Source organism: Microplitis demolitor, chromosome 6 (assembly GCF_026212275.2).
Source record: "Microplitis demolitor isolate Queensland-Clemson2020A chromosome 6, iyMicDemo2.1a, whole genome shotgun sequence".
Taxonomy (NCBI): Eukaryota; Metazoa; Arthropoda; class Insecta; order Hymenoptera; family Braconidae; genus Microplitis; species Microplitis demolitor.
The window spans coordinates 2,558,162-2,565,135 of NC_068550.1; positions in this window are offsets into that span (position 1 = coordinate 2,558,162).

Below are 6,974 nucleotides of genomic sequence, written 5' to 3' on the forward strand. Positions count from 1 at the left end.
ATGGATATTAAATAAATAAATATACTAATAATTTATCTATATGATGATAATGTTATTTTGTACTATAAAAATGCTAATATGATCATAGAATTTTAATGGTGCAATATAAAAATTTTTTCCTCTTTTCTGTATTCATTTTTTTTTTTTTTTTTTTTTTTTTCTGCGCCTTATTCCTCAATACATTGAGTTCCTTTTCCGTGTAAAATTTTCCCGACTCAACACCGCTTACACTTGTTTCCCGTTAAAATATTAAAGGTTACTACGTGATTGGCCGAACAAAATTTCACCTCAATAATTTACCAATCACGCACGCACTCATACACATGGGCTTTGTGTTTTACATCAAGCAAAACGGATAAATCCCATTGTGTATTCAGGAGAAAGCGTGAAAATCCAACTCTAAAGTTTGTGAGTTTTTGTTGGAAAGAGGTAGAAACTAGAGGCAACTGAGGAAGCAAAAAGCTATATGGAATCATATCTTTTGTACATGAACATTTCTGGCAATCTTCACTATTCGCACGAATTGACTCGAAATATTTCGCTTAACATTGCGAATTTATGTTCTCTACATGCTTTTTGAGGTAAAAAAATTTTTACATTTTATAAATTTACTTTCCCTTCCAGATGCTTTTTTTTTTTTTTTTTTTTTTCATTTTATTTTACCATTATTCAAAACAGTAATAAAGTATAAATATTAATTTCTGCCGATATTTAAGTGAAAAATTTTCCGAGTAGAATATCGATAAAATCGATTAGTGAAATTATTAAATAACGTGAATTTATAGGGACACTTAATCATGGAGAGTTATGATGAATGACAGGCATTGAATGTAAATAGCAAGTTTTTCATTTCTTTTTTAAAACAGTTCTGCGAGTAATCATTGGCAATTAGTCGGTGGCACACCCCCGATAAATGTTATTTATGAGCTACGATTATCCATGGGCACAGCTAACTGCCAAGGTACCCTGCCAGCACAGAAGCTAAATGTAACACCGTCTCGAGTCTCAAACCAAAATTGCCACCGCGACCCTCTATAATTGCTCGCCAATTAACCATACCTATCCTACACATTTTGATTACTGAGTCACTATTAAGATCATCCTTAATATCAGGAACACTATTGTCAATGCTCGGTTAATTAATTACTGTTAATTAATCAAGCGCTTTTCGTTAATTTTTAAATAAAATGATAAGGGCTGAGATGTCGTTTAAAAAAAAATTTTTTGTTTGAAAATATCCAACGCATATGAGACAGGGTGGGGTAAGTTGGTCACTGGACAAAACTGTCATGTCAATATTTTTAATGAAATTTTTTTTTTATGGAAAAATCGAGTCGTCAATTTTTTAACGTTATTTCGAATATTACTTTGATTAATTTATAGAGCTAAAAAAAATGTAAAATTGTTTAAATTTAAAAATGTTATTTTTACTCGTAAACGAAAATAAAAAATTGTGCTCTTGACGTTTAAAAAAAAAAAAAAGTTAAATGAATATGTGAATATTTTATTACGTATGTGTATAAAAAAAATGAAGGGCACACAAGCGAAGAACAACGATTAATTAAAAAAGTAAAAATTTTTTTCATAAAATTCATTTACGGAAATATGCGCGGACTGAAATAATATCCGGGTAGCTGATGCGTGTCCCCTGCACCCGAAAGAACAAAAAAAGTAACAAAAGTCAGTCTCGCGAGAGTAGAGAAGGAAAAAAAGTAAGCAAATAAATGAATGAGTGAGTGAGTAAACGAGAAGTAAAGAGTGGGGTTGACACTGAGGGCTGGAAAAGAAAGTTTTCCACATTTTTTTCATTTCCATAACTCTTATAAAAATATTTCTATGGCATTGTGTATCCGTTGAACCCCAAGCTCTTCTCTCACACTCTCTTACACTTGTTCTGTTTCTCAAAGTCTTACTCACTCACTCGACCACCCCCTCGAGAGCATTTTAAAGCGCCGGGGACGGGTGGGCCCATGCGAAGTGTGATTTAAGCACGCGTAAAACGCTCGTTAAAACAACAAAGCTTTTTAATGTCCTCCCTTGATTGCCTAACTCACTTTATTAAAACGTTACGCGATATTATAATATTTTACTTTTTTATATATATTTAGATTTTTATTCCCTTTATTCCGTTCCCAGATGGACTTTACCAACAACTTTTATAAATATTCTTTTACTTTTTTATGCCTTCTTTCTCGAGTGCAAACTTTTAAAAACTTCTATCCAGCCGATAAAAAAAAAAAAAACACAATAATAATTTCATCAATAACATAAACAGTTGAGCGGAAAATATTATCGCGAATTAAAATAAAAATAAAATCATTGGTTATGATAATTTTGAATACTATTCCAACTCGACAATGTGTCCCGCGAGCAATCGACGGTCCAGGCGAAAACGAATAGCAAATAAACGAGGCGAGACTGACTCGTAAAAGAATAAAATAAAAGAACCATCGAAAAGGCAAAGGAAAAAATTAAAGGTCAGAGGGATTTTAAAGTAAAAGCACTATTGTAGTGCCCGTTTTAAATGGCCCTAATTAAAAAAGTAATTTCACAAATTTACATAAAACTGAGCATTTGTTTAATATCACTCTTGTATATTTCTTTTTCTTTTTCTATCAAAGGCATTTCTGCCATATCATTTTATTGGCAGAGAAAGTATTTTATCACACAATTGAATGCACATGAATCTAGTTTAATAAATTTTTTTTAAACGAGTGGACAGGTGCCCCAGGTACCAAAGTACTCCTGTGTGTCTTTATGTCTGAAAGTAAAGGAACGCCAGCAATCTTTTCATTTCGCTTTGTCCAAGAATGTCTTTTTCTCCCTATACTATGAGTATCGTCCATATAATATCAAGAATATATACTTTTTTACGTCTCTTGCCCGAGGACGTGTTTCTTTGCTTCTATTCCTCTTTTTCTTATTCAACAACCCATAAGAACATTCACATGAACATTCTTACAAGTGCCTACGTCAGCATATTATTCTTTATATACAATTTACATTGATGTCCTTCTTATTTCGAAAGTCGACTTACATAATAAATATTAAATTGAAAATGTACTCGTTAATTTTCCTCCATAAAAAAAAAAAAAATACATATATATCGTACTATACTGAAAAAAGGTTTCACATAACGAAACCTTGAAATTTCCAATTCACAGTCGTTAAAGAAACAAAATTCTATTTATTTTTTCTCTTGATCTTTACTAAATAAAAAAACTGCAGTATATATATTACCAACAATTGTATTAAAATAAAAATAAATATGAAAAAACTTCTCATTCAACGAGAATATTTAATTCTTCGTACGACAATACAAACGGGAATTGAACAATCTTGGTTTAACAAAAAAGAAAAAAAAAAAAATTATAATAAAATAAAATAAAAAAAAACCGCTCGGAGGTGTATAGCCCGAGTAATATAGGGGTTGAAAGAGATTGCAGAGTGATTTTACACAGAGCTTTTGTTTTACGAGTACTGCCACTTGTAAATATAATTACAAACTCCGGCTGTCCCATTCCTAATTTGATTCCGCGGTTGTTTTCACCCACTTGCTGCATATCCCCCTTACCCTTCTCCAAATAGTCTTTATCTGTCGTTCCCTCTCTTTTGCTCACTGGCAAACTTTTCAGTGTCTTCTCTATTCATACACAAAACTCCCTTACGCAGTTTTGTAGCTGTCTCTTCTTGCCTATCCCTTTTCCCGCTTACGCTTACGCTTTACTATACACGCATTGTCTCTCGTCTTTTCATTCAAATTACCGAGGCACAGTACTTCCCATTCTCACGGCAACCAGCCACGGCAATGCCTGCCTGACTGCCATACCTACACCCACTACGATGGTAAGAGAACCCGCAGGAAACCCGGCATGGGCTTCTCTTTATACCCCTTGGTTGGTTTGTATTGTCGCGGTTTTATTGAATCGCTCAGCTATTGTCTCGTGAGCAACCGAAACACCGTTGATTGTCAAAGAAAATCCAACCATTTTTCACGTACCGTCATTACAAAACTCCATCTGCGATCTTTTGAATTCCATCCATTTTTAATTAATATTAAATATTTAATATTTAATCCTACTATTCAGCTAATTATTATTATTATTATTATTTAAATATTTAAAATACTTGCAAAATATTATTAATATAATATTTATTGATAAATAAAAAACTTTTGATAAATTCATAAAATTTATGAAAAGGGTTCCTTGATGTTTGTAATTAAAATTCCACCCTGTGGCACGTTGTGGATGCTAGCAGGGGCCAAACGATTCTTGTTTGTCTTGACAACAAAAGAGAAGAGAAGTTGGTAGTGTTTCCCGTATACGTAAGGATGTCTCCTACTACTTCTACTACTACTACTACTACTACTTTAACTACCTCGGAACCAGCATAGTATGATTACAGCGCAGTTAGTCCTATGAGAAAATGAATGAAAGAGAGACAGAATAAGAGCAATGAGAAACTGAAAAGGGGTCGCAGAATTATTACATCTTTTGTTCTAAGCCTCGAACCGCCCCATTTGCGGAATTGCGGATCGCATTTGAGTCCCGATTGCGGCCGCTGAACGAGAGGACACCCACGGGGGTGACTTTACCGAGTTAACCCCTTTTGTTAGTTTGGCTAATTTAACCACAGGTTATTTCTTCCATTCGCATTTACATCAAGCTTTTATTCATATCCTACCTACCAGCCTCTTTATTGTTATATTTCAATGACTTTTCTTTATTACTTTAATTAATTATTATCACTACCCTCTTATTCAACAATCTAAATTTTTCATATTAAAAATAGTATCAATTTATAAATATTTTATCTATATTATTTCAATTATATATATATATGAATAGATAAAGACAGAAGAGTTTAAAGTCAATTTGACGGCAGGCAATAATTCTTAAATCACATAAACTTGAATGAATTTAAATTCCGAAGTGCATTCCCATCGGTGACTTTATTCGCGAGTAACTCGATTACATCCTGAATAAAACCCTTTCTTAAATATATACATATACTTCAGTATACAATAATACGTAAGAACGTATAACAGGATCGTTAACGTAAGAAAGTTGGCGGTGTTATTGCCAATGTTACCCATGAACTAAAGCAACTTTTACTTTTACGTGGTGATTCGAATTAAGAATTTACGATAACTGCCCTTTTCACCCTTCTTATACACTCTTAAGATATTTCTCTTATAACTGTATCTGCTTTCTCACTCTGCAGGCTTACTATCATTACTTTGTATCCCCAAGTTGGATCATCCCTTTCTATATAACACCAGTTAGAATGAGAAAGAGAGTAACCGAGTACTCTTTCATTTAATTGCAAACGATAACGTGTCTTGAGAGACTCACTGGTAATTTATAATATTATTCGCTGTGTCGGCAACTCTCAGTAATATCATGTAATGTAAGATACAGAAAAAGGAAAAATGGTGAAAGCAAGATAGGGATGTGTTAGTCGGGAAAATATAAAAAATGAAAGAAAAATATAATAAAAAGGGTGACTTAATGAAGATACGTAGGGTCTATTTTTGCGAAATAATCATAAGATCCATAACAATACCAAGAGTTATAACGTCCTCAGGATTTATTTTTCTCACCCTTTATCTTAAGTTTTTTTTTTTCTTTTTTATTTTTCTTTTTACTGCTCAACTCATTCCACTTATCTGAAGGTAAGAGTAGTTTATATAAGTATTTCTTAGCAGCAAGTTCCAAGACCGAGCGTGTTACAAGTTGAACTAACTTCTGCTAATAATGGGCGAGGCATTAATTCCAAACGATTGGACCCAGTGGGCCATTACATAACACGAGTCACAACGGTTATTGGCTCTTGTTCTTTAAAAATATTCAATTGCAGAATATTAAAAAAGTAATCACTGGAATATTATAATGCTTTGATTTGTTTTTTTTTTTTTTTTTTTTTTTTTTTAAAGAGTATGATACCGTGATCGCGAGTTTTTCTTTAGGTTTTTTATACGTCTGATGACGAATAATCGTCTTTCTTTCTTACAGCTCTTGTCCCATGAGAAACATTAAGGTACGAAATGTAAAAAGTAAAATTAATGTGACTGGAAACAACGTTAGAAATTTTTTTATATGGAAGTTACGAATTATTATCACAATAAATAAATTAAAAATATTTATTTGTAAAATAGACCGGGTAAAACGGGCATTCAGAAAATTTACAGTTTTAAAAATTTTTTTTTTTCTATCAATCTGATCAACAAATCAAAATTACCAAAATAATTTTAGTAATTAATGAGAGTAACTACTGGTGATTAAAAATTTTTCATTTAAGCCATGCGTTGGTTCAATTTACCCCATTACCTTCTAGAGCGTAAACAAGAAATTTTAAATAAAAAAAAAATTTTTTTACTGAAATTCTGTGCCATGGCCCCGAGTTCCTTCGATATTTATTGTCATAAATATTTATCTGCATACTAACAATTTAAAAAAAAAAAAAAAAAAAAGAAAACAAACAAGTGTTCTAGTCAACTTAAAGTGTCAGACAAACACCTGATTCTAATAGGGTTGTTTAAAATATGCAAAAGTTGCCCACCGGGTACCGGATAACAATAAACTAACACTCAGGTACACTCTTGAACGCACAATAGCCTTACAGCCTTGCACCCTTGGTGCTAACAATCTCACCTTGAGTTACGAGAATCGCAGTACAGTCGCGGCAAAGGGTGTAGGGCATGAACTCTTCAACAATGATCCCGAGGGGTAATACACCGTGTTTATATTTATATTCTTTTATATTTTCTTTTCCATTTCCTTGACTACCAACACCACGAAAAGAGTACATGGTTTTATAGCTTTCAGTCATTTTTCCTTAATGTAACAAATGATAAAAGAAACGCTGGTATAATAATACAGACTAAATGGTGATTTGATGCTCCTCCAGGCACATTAAACCATCGCGATGATAAGCTGAAGAGAAAAATATTTTTTTTCCCGCCTCGTAAA